Raw genomic sequence first — 13,964 nt, 5'->3', positions numbered from 1 at the left:
AGCTGCAAGTGGTGGGTAATGAATGAGACCCCTGCAGCTGAGTGTGCTGTGGTGCCCTGGGCTGGCTGTCTTGGAGCAGATGAGGCTGGGGCTGCAGCTGGAGCTGCCAGATCGGAAGACAAAAGAGAGCGCTTCAAGGTGCGGGTTCCCGGCTGCTGCCCATGAAGGACCGCAGGTTTGGGCTGGGCGGTGGCTGCAGCGGTAACAGGGAGTTTCAGTACTGGGCTGGGACCACAGACCCTTCATCCTGCCGGGCTGCTGGTGTCCTTTCCTGAGGCTGTGCTGTGCCTGAGGGGCATCAGATGGGCCTGAGGAGATTGGAGGAAGCTGACACTGGAGCCAGCAGGAGGCCCCAGAAAGAGAGGCTGGGAAAAGGGACAGGTATCTAAGGGGGTAACCTCAGAGTCACTTGCCGCCTTGGGTGCCAGGTTAGCAGATGTGCTGGCTGCAGAACTGGAACCAGATCCAGATACAGCGATCTGCAGACCAGGAGAGAGAGGGTCAGTGGAAACAAGGGGTCCCTGTGTGAAGGGGACAGGGAAATGCACACACATTGGGGTTGGGGATTTCATCCTTTTGCTGCCGGGAGAGGCAGGAAAGGCGGACCGGGCACCTGCTGCAGCTGTGGCTGAGGCCCAGGGATGTGAGGGGCCTCTTTGCCCTCCATTCGGTGGGGCCCCCCACATGGGGTCCCAAGTAGAAGGGGTAAGGGCCCCTGCGGCTGCTGCAGCAGCAGCAGAAGTGCCAGGCCTTGGGCTTCTCAGGCTGCAGTCCACACTTGGAGCTGGGAAGGGGGCAGGAATCAGCGAGGTGACCTGGGCTGTGTCCCGGGAGTGTGAAGAGGTGTCAGGAAGGGGATCTTAGGAGGCGCGGCGCTTCCTCCCAGACACGGCAGGTGTAGAGGGGGCCCCTGCAGCAGATGCTAGGAGGGACACGCGGCCCGAGGCGCGGCGCTTCCTCCCAGACACGGCAGGTGTAGAGGGGGCCCCTGCAGCAGATGCTAGGAGGGACACGCGGCCCAGGTACTGTTGGGACATGTGAGTCCCCTGATGTGCATCCATGCTGGGTGCTTTAGGGACAGCAGGCGGAGAAGAAGTCCCTGTTGCAGATGAGGGCAAAGCTTGGGAAGGCCGTGGGGCTCTACAGTCTGAGACGGCCTTGGCCTCACCCTGCAGTGCACTATTAATGCGCCGGAGTGCCGCCTCCTTCTCCAGGTCCAGGTCTTCAGCAGTGACCCGGAACCCCAGCCGTAAGGGAGATGGCAGCTTCAGAGGCTCCCCTCGCCTGCGTGGCAGCAGAGGAAACTTTCTTCTACGAGGCCTAGACTCCTGAGATGTGGGGGAGCCATTCCTGGGGGCCAATTTCTCCCCTGGTGGTGCCTCTGCTGCCTTTGCACCCTGGGTGTGAATGACAGCCTGAGAGACAGCCTGAGAGTTGTCCTCACTCACTGTCTCTGAGGAACTGAGGGTCACATGGCAGTGGGATGAGTCTGGCCCCCTCCTCCTCTTTAGCCACGGGAAGCCTCCCGTGGAGCTGTAGGAGCTGGAAAGGGCATTTCTTTTTGGGCCAGGGCTCATCCCAGAAGGCTGGGATGTCTTGTGACATGTGACTCCTGACACGGTCACATGGCAGTGGGATGAGTCTGGCCCCCTCCTCCTCTTTAGGCACGGGAAGCCTCCCGTGGAGCTGTAGGAGCTGGAAATGGCATTCCTTTTGGGACAGGGGCTCATCCTGCAAGGCTGGGATCTCTGGTCCTGTCTGCCTTCTGACCTCTGGGCATGGAGGTCTCTCTGCCGAGGCCCGGGCCTGGGCACTAAGGGCAAGGGGTCTCCATTATCCGGTACGGGCCTAAATGCAGACCGTGAATCCCCGGTGCCCTCGGGGCCCCTTTGGACATGGTCAGTATTCTGTTGGACTCTGGGGTCCTCGCCCTGCTCAGGCATCGCTGCCTCACTCTCCCTTTGTGCTCTCAACATGATCTCCTCCGGACAGGAGTCTGGGCCACAGCTGGGTGTTGTGGGCCCCAAAGGGGTGACTCCCTGCTCCTGGGCCCCACAGAGAGTTTTGGGTGGAATTGGACTCTCGCTATGGTACCTGTGCATCCAAATTGAAGGCAGAGGCAGGATCGCTGGAAAACCTTCTTGAAGTTGTTTGGACACACTGCTGATTCCAAGTGTCCGGGCCCTTGTAGGATGACCTGCCACTCCACCCAGGGGCAGGAGCAAGGAGGAGATCCCACAAGCAAAGTCAACGGAGGGATGGGGAGAGCGGGCTCAAGGCAACTGAGCCCTACTGGCAGGTCCCCGACACTCGGGCCGGGACAGGGATAAGGGGCACAGAGTGCCCAGGTAGCCCCTTCTGGGAGCAGCGGGGAAATTTCCGATTCTTAAACTCTCGAGAGCCAGGCTCTGAGCGTCGTCCTCTAGCTGCCAACGCGGCTAAAGACTAAGCGAGCGGTTTCTCCTGTTGCCGGGCAACGCATCCTTCTAACGTGCGCGAGTGGGGGCGCGTGCAAAAACGGGCGCAAGTGAGAGATCCGCGCCAGAAGGGCGACCTTCACGGATTCGCGCGACAAGGTATGCGCGCCAGGCACCTGCTGACAATGCGGTGGGGGGAGAGGTGCAAACTATGCGCGCGAGGCACGGGTTGGCAACCGTGGGAAAATGGAGAGGCCGGCGCACAAGGCGCCTGCTGGCAACCGTGGGAAAATGGAGGGACTGGCGCACCAGGCGCCTGCTGGCAACCGTGGGAAAATCGAGGGGCCGACACACAAGGCGCCTGCTGGCAACTTTGGGAAAATGGAGGGGCCGGCGCAAAAGGCGCCTGCTGGCAACCGTGGGAAAATGGAGGGACTGGCGCACAAGGCGCCTGCTGGCAACCGTGGGAAAATGGAGGGGCCGACACACAAGGCGAATGCTGTTAAGCGTGCGATAATGGAGGGGACGGCGCACAAGGCACCTGCTGGCAACCGCGGGAAAACGGAGGGCCCGGAGCGGGGCGCGCAAAATAGCTACTGGAGGGAGAGGCACGCGCACAAAGCACGCGAGACATAACCGTTAGGTGCGGCAAGGTATGCGCACAAGGCACCTGCTGGCAACGGCGGGGAGGGGTCAAGGTGTGCGCGCGAGGCACCTGCTGGCAATGGCGGGGGAGGGGGCAACGTATGCGCACAAGACGCCTGCTGGCAATGGCGGGGAGGGGTGAAAGTGTGCGCGCGAGGCACCTGCTGGCAATGGCGGCGGAGGAGGCAATGTATGGGCACAAAGCACCTGCTGGCCATGGCGGGGAGGGGTCAAGGTGTGCGCGCGAGGCGCCCGCTGGCAATGGCGGCGGAGGGGGCGATGTACGGGCACGAGGCACCTGCTGGCACCTGCTGGCAACTGCGGGACTGGGACCGCGGTGGTAGGGTGGGGGGCAGCGCAGGTGTAGGTACTGGATGAGAGGCCAACAAAAAAGACCCGGAACCCTAACGAACTGGCACGGCAAGACACGGGCACAAGGCACCTGCTGGAAACCGTGGAAAAATGGAGGGACTGGCAAACAAGGCGCCTGCTGGCAACCGTGGGAAAATAAGGGGGACCGGCGCACAAGGCGCCTGCTGGCAAACGCGGGAAACTGGAGGGGCCGGGGAGGGGCGCGCGAAATAGATACTGGAGGGAGAGGCACGCGCACAAAGCACGGGAGACGTTAACGGTTCGGTGCGGCAAGGCATGCGCACAGGCATCTGCTGGCAATGGCGGGGAGGGGTCAAGGTGTGCGCACGAGGCGCCCGCTCGCAATGATGGGGGAGGGGGCAACGTATGCGCACAAGGCACCTGCTGGCAATGGCGAGGAGGGGTGAAGATGTGTGCGCGAGGCGCCTGCTGGCAATGGCGGCGGACGGGGCGATGTACGGGCACGAGGCACCTGCTGGCAACTCCGGGACAGGGGGCGCGGTGGTAGGGTGTGGGGCAGCGCAGGTATAGGTACTGGATGAAAGGCCAGCAGAAAACACCTGGAACCCTAACGAACTGGCATGGCAAGACACGGGCACAAGGCACCTGCTGGCAACCGTGGGAAAGTGGAGGGACTGGCGCACCAGGCGCCTGCTGGCAACCGTGGGAAAATGGAGGGACTGGCGCACCAGGCGCCTGCTGGCAACCGTGGGAAAATGGAGGGGCCGGCGCACAAGGCACCTGCTGGCAAACGCGGGAAACTGGAGGGGCCGGGGCGGGGCGCGCAAAATAGGTACTGGAGGGAGAGGCACGCGCACAAAGCACGCGAGACATTAACGGTTCGGTGCGGCAAGGCATGCGCACAAGGCACCTGCTGGCAATGGCGGGGAGGGGTCAATGTGTGCGCGCGAGGCGCCCGCTGGCAATGGCGGCGGAGGGGGCGATGTACGGGCACGAGGCACCTGCTGGCAACTGCGGGACAGGGGGCGCGGTGGTAGGGTGGGGGGCAGCGCAGGTATAGGTACTGGATGAAAGGCCAGCACAAAACACCTGGAACCCTAACGAACTGGCATGGCAAGACACGGGCACAAGGCACCTGCTGGCAACCGTGGGAAAATGGAGGGACTGGCGCACCAGGCGCCTGCTGGCAACCGTGGGAAAATGGAGGGACTGGCACACCAGGCGCCTGCTGGCAACCGTGGGAAAATGGAGGGGCCGGGGCGGGGCGCGCGAAATAGATACTGGAGGGAGAGGCACGCGCACAAAGCACGCTAGACATTAACGGTTCCGTGCGGCAAGGCATGCGCACAAGGCACCTGCTGGCAATGGCGGGGAGGGGTCAAGGTGTGCGCGCGAGGCGCCCGCTGGCAATGGCGGCGGAGGGGGCAATGTATGGGCACAAAGCACCTGCTGGCCATGGCGGGGAGGGGACAAGGTGTGCGCGCGTGGCGCCCGCTGGCAATGGCGGCGGAGGGGGCGATGTACGGGCACGAGGCACCTGCTGGCAACTGCGGGACAGGGGCCGCGGTGGTAGGGTGGGGGGCAGCGCAGGTATAGGTACTGGATGAGAGGCCAGCAAAAAAGGCCCGGAACCCTAACGAACTGGCATGGCAAGACACGGGCACAAGGCACCTGCTGGCAACCGTGGGAAAATGGGGGGGACCGGCGCACAAGGCACCTGCTGGCAACCGCAGGAAACTGGAGGGGCCGGGGCGGGGCGCGCGAAATAGATACTGGAGGGAGAGGCACGCGCACAAAGCACGCGAGACATTAACGGTTCGGTGCGGCAAGTCATGCGCACAAGGCATCTGCTGGCCATAGCGGGGAGGGGTCAAGGTGTGCGCACGAGGCGCCCGCTGGCAATGGCGGCGGACGGGGCAATGTACGGGCAAGAGGCACCTGCTGGCAACTGCGGGACAGGGGGCGCGGTGGTAGGGTGAGGGGCAGCGCAGGTATAGGTACTGGATGAGAGGCCAGCACAAAACACCTGGAACCCTAACGAACTGGCATGGCAAGACACGGGCACAAGACACCTGCTGGCAACCGTGGGAAAATGGAGGGACTGGCGCACAAGGCGCCTGCTGGCAACCGTGGGAAAATGGAGGCGCCGGCGCACAAGGCACCTGCTGGCAAACGCGGGAAACTGGGGGGGCCGGGGCGGGGCGCGCGAAATAGATACTGGAGAGAGAGGAACGCGCACAAAGCACGCGAGACATTAACGGATCGGTACGGCAACGTATGCGCACTTGGCACCTGCTGGCAATGGCGGGGAGGGGTCAAGGTGTGCGCGAGAGGCGCCTGCTGGCAATGGCGGCGGAGGGGGCAATGTACCGGCACGAGGCACCTGCTGGCAACTGCGCGACGGGGTCGCGGTGGGGGGTGGGAGGGCAGCGCGGGTATAGGTACTGGAGGAGATGCGATCACAAAAGACCCAGAACCTTAACGAACTGGCATGGCAAGACACGGGCACAAGGCGCCTGCTGGCAACCGTGGGAAAATGGAGGGCCCGGAGCGGGGCGCGCGAAATAGGTACTGGAGGGAGAGGCACGCGCACAAAGCACGCGAGACATAACCGTTAGGTGCGGCAAGGTATGCGCACAAGGCACCTGCTGGCAACGGCGGGGAGGGGTCAAGGTGTGCGCGCGAGGCACCTGCTGGCAATGGCGGGGGAGGGGGCAACGTATGCGCACAAGACGCCTGCTGGCAATGGCGGGGAGGGGTGAAAGTGTGCGCGCGAGGCACCTGCTGGCAATGGCGGCGGAGGGGGCAATGTATGGGCACAAAGCACCTGCTGGCCATGGCGGGGAGGGGACAAGGTGTGCGCGCGTGGCGCCCGCTGGCAATGGCGGCGGAGGGGGCGATGTACGGGCACGAGGCACCTGCTGGCAACTGCGGGACAGGGGCCGCGGTGGTAGGGTGGGGGGCAGCGCAGGTATAGGTACTGGATGAGAGGCCAGCAAAAAAGGCCCGGAACCCTAACGAACTGGCATGGCAAGACACGGGCACAAGGCACCTGCTGGCAACCGTGGGAAAATGGAGGCGCCGGCGCACAAGGCGCCTGCTGGCAACCGTGGGAAAATAAGGGGGACCGGCGCACGAGGCACCTGCTGGCAACCGCAGGAAACTGGAGGGGCCGGGGCGGGGCGCGCGAAATAGATACTGGAGGGAGAGGCACGCGCACAAAGCACGCGAGACATTAACGGTTCGGTGCGGCAAGTCATGCGCACAAGGCATCTGCTGGCCATAGCGGGGAGGGGTCACGGTGTGCGCACGAGGCGCCCGCTGGCAATGGCGGCGGACGGGGCAATGTACGGGCAAGAGGCACCTGCTGGCAACTGCGGGACAGGGGGCGCGGTGGTAGGGTGAGGGGCAGCGCAGGTATAGGTACTGGATGAGAGGCCAGCACAAAACACCTGGAACCCTAATGAACTGGCATGGCAAGACACGGGCACAAGACACCTGCTGGCAACCGTGGGAAAATGGAGGGACTGGCGCACAAGGCGCCTGCTGGCAACCGTGGGAAAATGGAGGCGCCGGCGCACAAGGCGCCTGCTGGCAACCGTGGGAAAATGGAGGCGCCGGCGCACAAGGCACCTGCTGGCAAACGCGGGAAACTGGGGGGGCCGGGGCGGGGCGCGCGAAATAGATACTGGAGAGAGAGGAACGCGCACAAAGCACGCGAGACATTAACGGATCGGTACGGCAACGTATGCGCACTTGGCACCTGCTGGCAATGGCGGGGAGGGGTCAAGGTGTGCGCGAGAGGCGCCCGCTGGCAATGGCGGGGGATGGGGTAACGTATGCTCACAAGGCGCCTGCTGGCAATGGCGGGGAGGAGTCAAAGGATGAGCACGAGGCACCTGCTGGCAATGGCAGGGAGGGGTCAACGTGTGTGCGCGAGGTGCCTGCTGCAATGGCGGCAGAGGAGGCAATGTACGGGCACAAGGCACCTGCTGGCAACTGCGGGATTGGCGGCGCGGTGGTGGGGTGGATGGGCAGCGCGGGCATTAGGTACTGGATGAGAGGCGAGCACAAAAGACCCGGAACGTTAACGAACTGGTGTGGCAAGACACGCGCACGAGGCACCCTCTGGCAACCGCGGGAAAATGGAGGGGCCCGGTCGGAGCGGGAGAAATAGGTACTGGAGGGAGAGGCACGTGCGCAAAGCACGCGGGACATTAACGATTCGGTGCGGGAAGGTATGAGCACAAGGCACCTGCTGGCAATGGCGGGGAGGCGTCAAGGTGTGCGCGAGGCACCTGCTGGCAATGGCGGGGGAGGGGGCAACGTATGCGCGCAAGGTGCCTGCTGGCAATGGCGGGGAGGGGTGAAAGTGTGCGCGCGAGGCGCCTGCTGGCAATGGCGGCGGAGGGGGCAATGTATGGGCACAAAGCACCTCCTGGCAATGGCTGGGAGGGGTCAAGGTGTGCGCGCGAGGCGCCCGCTGGCAATGGCGGGGGAGGGGGCAACGTATGGGCACAAAACGCCTGCTGGCTATGGCGGGGAGGGGTCAAGGTGTGCTCGCGAGGCGCCTGCTGGCAATGGCGGTGGAGGGGGCAGTGTAAGGGCACAAGGCACTTGCTGGCAACCGCGGGCAAATTTAGGAGCCGGGGCGGTGTGCGCGAAATAGGTACTGGAGGGAGGGGCAGGCACACAAAGCACGCGAGACATTAATGGATCGGTGCGGCAAGGTACGGGCACGAGGGCACCTGCTGGCAGTGGCGGGGGAGGGGACAACGTATGCCCACAAGGCGCCTGCTGGCAATGGCGGGGAGGGGTCAAGGTGTGTGCGTGAGGCGCCTGCTGGCAATGGCGGCGGAGGGGGCAATGTATGGGCACAAGGCACCTGCTGGCAATAGCCCAGACCCAGGAGCCAGTCACTCGTATGTAAAGATACCATGGTGACAGTCCCTCTTGTCATGTCAGGCAGCTCTGTGAGGTGGGAGGAAAGCATTGGTTCTGTGCTGCTGGCCCAGAGTTGGAGTCTGCCACCCATCTGAAAGTGGGCACCATTCCTCAAGGCTATGTAGCTAAGGAGGAGTGGCAGGCCGCTGAACCCTGGTCTGTCTCTGTCTCTGATGAGAAGTGCAGAGGTGTCCAATCCCATCTCCCCTGTGCATGAGGCCCCCTAACACACAAAAACCTATAGTGTACTTGGAGGCAATGCCACCCCAAGGAGGCCAGCTCCTCGCATACTCACACGTCTCAGCAGAATGGGCATCATGGGGCTGGTGCTGTTGGCTGAAAGGTCTCGGTCCTGCTTGTTTGGTTAGCTGCCTTAGCTCTTGCATGATTGGGGGATGCGGAAAAGACTTGCATTCGACCCCTGCCCTCAGGACACAGATTGTCAGTCTTCCAGGCTAGGACCAGCTTCCCGCAGAGGATGTCGGTGGCTGGCAGCAAGTCCCAGATGCCTCTGTGGGCCAGGCTGCAGAGCAGGGTGGGGGCTGTGAGGGGCTGGCCAGGAGTTAGGTGCATCACCAGGGCCTTGTGCTGTTAGCTTTTAGAGATGGCGTGTGGTAATGACAGGCAGCCTAGGCACAGTGGCTCATGCCTGTAATCCAGCACTCTGGAAGGCTGAGGCGGGAGGAGGGGTCTCACTGTGTTGCCCAGGTTGATTCAAGACCAGCCTGTGAGACCTGTATCTCCAAAAAAAATTCAAACCTAGCCAGGCATAGTGGGCACACCTGTAGTCCCAGCTACTGGGTGGACTGAGACTGCAGGATCACCTGAGCCCAGGAATTCAAAGCTGTCATGAGCCACGATCATGTCACTGCACGCCGACATGCAGTCTTTTAAGATCCTATCTCTTAAAAGAAAAAAAAAGTACTAAAAATCAGGCAAAACAAAGCGAGTCAACTCCCTACCACACAGCCTGCCTTGGATTGGAGCTTCCTGTAGACACCCGTGTGGTTTTCCAGCTCGCTTGCTCCAGCCCTGTTGCCCACACTTTGGTTGCCACATTCCAGCTGCAGCCCTGAATGTTCTTCCACCCACCCTGGGCCCAGTGCCTTCCTGATGGCAAATGCCGCTGCCTTCCTGCCGAGTGGGGTCTCCACCCGTACTGAATCTGAGACTGTTTCCCTTTGGGCCCCTCTGTTCTAGTGACTTCTGGTCAGTGTGTCTCCCTCACCTCACACTGATGGCGGGACAGGCCGGTGTCAGCTGTTCGGGATGTGCCCTGCACCTTGCATATACCAGGTTCCCAGCCACAGGGAGCGATCGCTACAACAGGGGTTGTGTGTGGCAGGCTTCCCCTTCAAAATCTGAGGCTCGGGGGCATTCAGGCAGGAGGTGTTCCCTGGTTCTGCCCAGCTCCCCTGCATCCCCTGTGCCAGGCCCATACCTGCCTCATACCCCTCTCTCTCTTTCTGCAGATGATGATGTTTTTGAGCCCGAGGAGGTCAGCCTGCCAGCACCTGGGGATGGCGACAGTGAAGGTGCATTACCCCGGCGCCTGGAGCAGCCTCTGCCCACTGCAGGGGTCTCTCTGGCAGACCTGGAAGACTCTGCCGACAGCAGCAGTGCCCTGCTTGTGCCCCCTGACTCTGCCCGGAGTGGGAGCACCCCAGTTGCAGAGGCACTGCCAGGGGGCGGCCGCCACAGCTGCAGCTCCCTCAATACTGTGGTGTAGATGGTCCAGCCTGTACCCTAACGGTCTGGGAGCACATGTATGCTGTCGAAAACACCTGTAGGAGACTTGAAAGGCCCCTGTTCCAGCCTCGACCCCGTGCACTACCTCACATCACTGGCAGGCACGCGTGTGTACAAAGACCATGGCCCGCCTCCTGCCAAAAGAAGTGATGGCTTGCACCAAGCTTCCCTGAGGGCTTCAGAAACATGCATAGCTTTGGGTCACTGTCTCCTCATTTTTAAATGGCAGAAGAGTGACAAAATTATTCAGACCCACAGTTTAGAGGCAGGGAATGAAGAAGGTACTGTGGGGCCATGGCCACACCCGACATGTCTTTGGCGGGCTTGCTTGCTTCAGTGTGCTGTCCAGAGAGGCCTGCTGACCAGTCACCCAGCCTGGGTCGGGCACAGCGGGGGCTGCCATGGTGCCCCTTGCTGGCCGCCCTCAGGAGGGGGCCTCTGGGCTCTCAGGGTGGTATAGGCAGTGGGTCTGCTTCAGGGAGACAGCCTCTGAGTTTGCCACAACGACTGCCCTGGAGATGGCCCCCACGAGGCCAGTTGTGAACATCAAGGTGGCCCTGCCCCTGGCTGGGAGCTCCCTGGGGCTCTGGAACCTGAAGCCCTGAGAAGGAGAGCTTGGAAGGAGATTGAGCTGTTCACTGTGTCTTTCCATCTGGGCGCTCTGCAGCCCAGCTCTGTGGCAGGAGGCCTGACCCCAGCCCATCAGTCCCTCCCAGCATTGCTGTGCATGGCTTCCCCAGGAGGAAGCTCTGGAGTGGCGCTGAGGCCCCAGGTGCTCTGCCAGGGCCTGGGGGCTGAGCCGCCTCCTGCCTCTCCTCTCTGGAGCCATGAGCTCCTGCCTCCTGTCGAATTGCCCCTGGGCTTGCCCCCTGACCTGGTTTGTGCCATAAAGAGTTGCTTCATTGGGGGAGGGGTGACTGAAACCACCATCCTGGGCTGTATCTGTCTCCTTAGAGTCGACTCCTTAAACCACCACCACTGCTGCAGCTCTGCCCAGCAGCCGCATGCACACCTCGGCCCCTCCTCAGCAGTGCAGGGGCTGGGGGCTCTGCCTGGGACCCTTTTCCCTAAAAGACCCTGTTACCTGCTACCGGGCAGTGGTCTTGAAGCCTGACACAGGGCCTTTAACGTTTCTGAGGTTTGCAGATTAAGCGGGTTCTGTGCGATTTTTAGCATATCCATATCTTTTCTACGTTGAATGTCTGGATCTTTCCTTTATATGTTTGTGTCTCTGTGTGTGTATGTGGCCAAGTGTTTGCAGGTGAGGGTGGCGCATGGAACTTTGCCGATGGGCGGGGGCCCACTCTTCCAGGGCCGTCGATGCATCCTGGGCTGTGCTGAGGCAGGGCTGTGTTTCGCTTAGTCTTTTCAGACCAGCAGGACGGCACCTGGCAGGTCTGGCAGGAGCATGCCGTTCTGTGGTGCTGCTTGGGGATGGACTCCACACACAGTCCACAATTCTTGACACGTTCTCACACTGTGTCTGGAGACCCGTTTTTTTCCATCCCGTGTGGAATGAGAATCTTGAGTTGCCACAGACTTGGCCTTCATGCCAGATCTGTGTTCTGTCACTGAATTGCTTGGCCTACTGGAGGCTGTGTGCTGGCAGGCTTGTGCTCCCCTTGCAGAAGGGCTGCTACTTCCTTGACAAGGAAGTTCTGGCCACAAGACTCCCATGCTGGCTGCAGAGGACAAAGCAGGAAGCGCATCATGCATGGGACAGAGCAGCCAGGTTCCAGAGCAGGTGGCATGTGCGTTCCGGGTGCCTGGTGACCGTCGAGGGCCTGAGGACCACATTGCAGAGTCCCCCACGGACCTGAGCCCAAGAGCTCAGAGAATTCCTACCGGGCCTCAAAGCTCTGTGCAGGACAGGGTGGCTACCATGAGATGTGTAGGACTGGAAAGCTTCCTTTGGGGACCAGAGGAACATTAGGGCCAGTTAGACATGTAGGGGGCATTGAGGAAGGGGCTAAAGTGGACCATGCCAGCTGCAGAGGGTGGGCCTCTGAGCTGGCCAGGGTTTTCTGGATGGCCCTTTCCCCATGGGCCTCCACAACTACTTAGGTCAACTGGCACCTCAGGCTGGGCAGAATGCCCATTTGCATGGCTGCCCAGAACTCCGCAACCACTGCAGCTCCAGGGTGCGTGAGGAGAGCCGGACTCGCTCATCTGTCCTTGCACCACCATCCAGAATGCCCCTTTTACAAGGCCTGCTGCAGCCCCCAGTCTCACCAGAGTCCTGGGGCCATGCTTGCCGAGCCCTGTGCTCCAGGGATCCTCCTTCCCCAGGACCACCTTGCCACATTTGCAGAGACCAGGTGCCCTCTGACCTGCCTTGCAGAGGTGGGATTTGATACTGTATGTTGTCTCAATGCCTCTTTTTTAATGTTTTCCTTTCATTAAGGGTTTTTAGTTTGGGTTTAATTTTGGTTGGGTTGGCACTAACTCTTAAGATGCTGTGAGAACCATTTCATCCAAATGCCAAATAAACTTGTGTTCTGGAAGAGGCGTGGTCCTCGGTGTGACCCCCATGGCTGCCACAGGCTAAGGTGGAAGAGGCAGCACCCACCTTTCAGCAGAATGCTCCTAGGCTTTGCAGCCCTTGCAGGTATATCACGAATCCCCTGAGGACCAGGCAGAGCTGAGCTTGGAGCCCCCAGGTGGGGTGTGCAGAGAGCAGCAGCCCTGGGCTGCCTACAGCTATCCTGTAGCACACATCCCTGCTTGGGACATTGGTTGCTGCTTTGGCAGGGTTTCCTGACTTGCACAGGATCCACATAAAAGCTTGACACCATCTGAGAGCCACCATGGGATGGGGTGTCAGGGCAGAGCTTGGAACTTGGCCATCAGCCCCATCTCCTCTAAGCTCCCCTTACTATCCAGGTGGCTGGAAACAGACCTTCCCTGCAGTGCAAGCCACCTAGGGTTCCAGAGTAGTCTAGGTCCTCTGGGGCTTCACACCTGTCCAGCAGGGGCATCTCAAGGTTTCAGAGGGTAGGGGGTCCAGGAAGGGTAATTGCATGTCCTGCCCTGGGGCGTTCCAGGTGCGTATGTTGGAGGAAGTCCTGCGGCTGGATACAAGAGGGGTCAGGGTTAGGAAAGGAACTGGTAAGTCCCTTGGCAGGGATGGGAGCCTCAAGGAGGCAGCCCCTCTTTTTTGAATCCCATCTGCTGGGGCAGGAGTGGAATGGGGATGTTGAGTTCTGGGCACACAGGTCGCTGTCAGCATCCTGGACAGAGCCCCAAGCCCTGCCTCTGGGTAGAGGCCACCTTCCATCCCCTACGTAGGAAGGGCCCTGCCCTCTGGAAATGGAAAGAGGCTCAAGGTGCAAAGCAGTCCCCTCCTCTGACCTGCAGGGCTCCGTCTTGGCCTGGATCCCCAGAGGGGCCCAGGTAGGAGGGAGGCTGTGGTCTTGGGGCGGGATGGAGGTTCCATGCCCACAGTGGGGCAGGAGACGTCCTACACCTTCCTCCCATTCTTGCCCGAAAGTCACAGTCGCTGGGGTCAAAGGTGCCCCCACTGTTTGAACTTTCTTGCTGGTGGCTTTGGCATGTCGTTATGGTCCCCAGCCTGTTTCCTTGACTATAAATGGAGGTAATAATAGGTCACTCCTCCCCTGCAGGATTAACCTCAGCAATTGTTGCTGACACTCAGCACAGCCCTGGGACCAGTGCGCATCTGGGTGGGTTTGGAGCACTCCATCTCTTCTTGGTGGCCCCGCCTGGGCACCGCCCCCTCCCACCCTCTCCTCGACGGCCACACCCCTAGTCCACCTAGATAATGAGTAAATATGTAGCAGCCTGGCTCCGAGCTCTAGCCGCTTTCTAGTCCTTCAGAGCTGCTCTGCCACTGCGCCACACAGGCCCCTGGCGAGT

General features: G+C 61.3%; 1 pseudogene; it reads left to right on the top strand.

The window, feature by feature from the left end:
- The first annotated feature begins 5,912 nt into the window (after window positions 1–5,912).
- LOC135273045 (uncharacterized) lies at window positions 5,913–12,592 on the top strand (annotated as a pseudogene).
- Window positions 12,593–13,964: the final 1,372 nt, after the last annotated feature.

The sequence above is a fragment of the Aotus nancymaae genome, unplaced genomic scaffold (genome assembly GCF_030222135.1).
Source record: "Aotus nancymaae isolate 86718 unplaced genomic scaffold, 86718_ANA_hifiasm-v0.15.2.pri h1tg000210l, whole genome shotgun sequence".
NCBI lineage: Eukaryota > Metazoa > Chordata > Mammalia > Primates > Aotidae > Aotus > Aotus nancymaae.
This window is presented reverse-complemented; position numbering and strand designations above follow the sequence as displayed.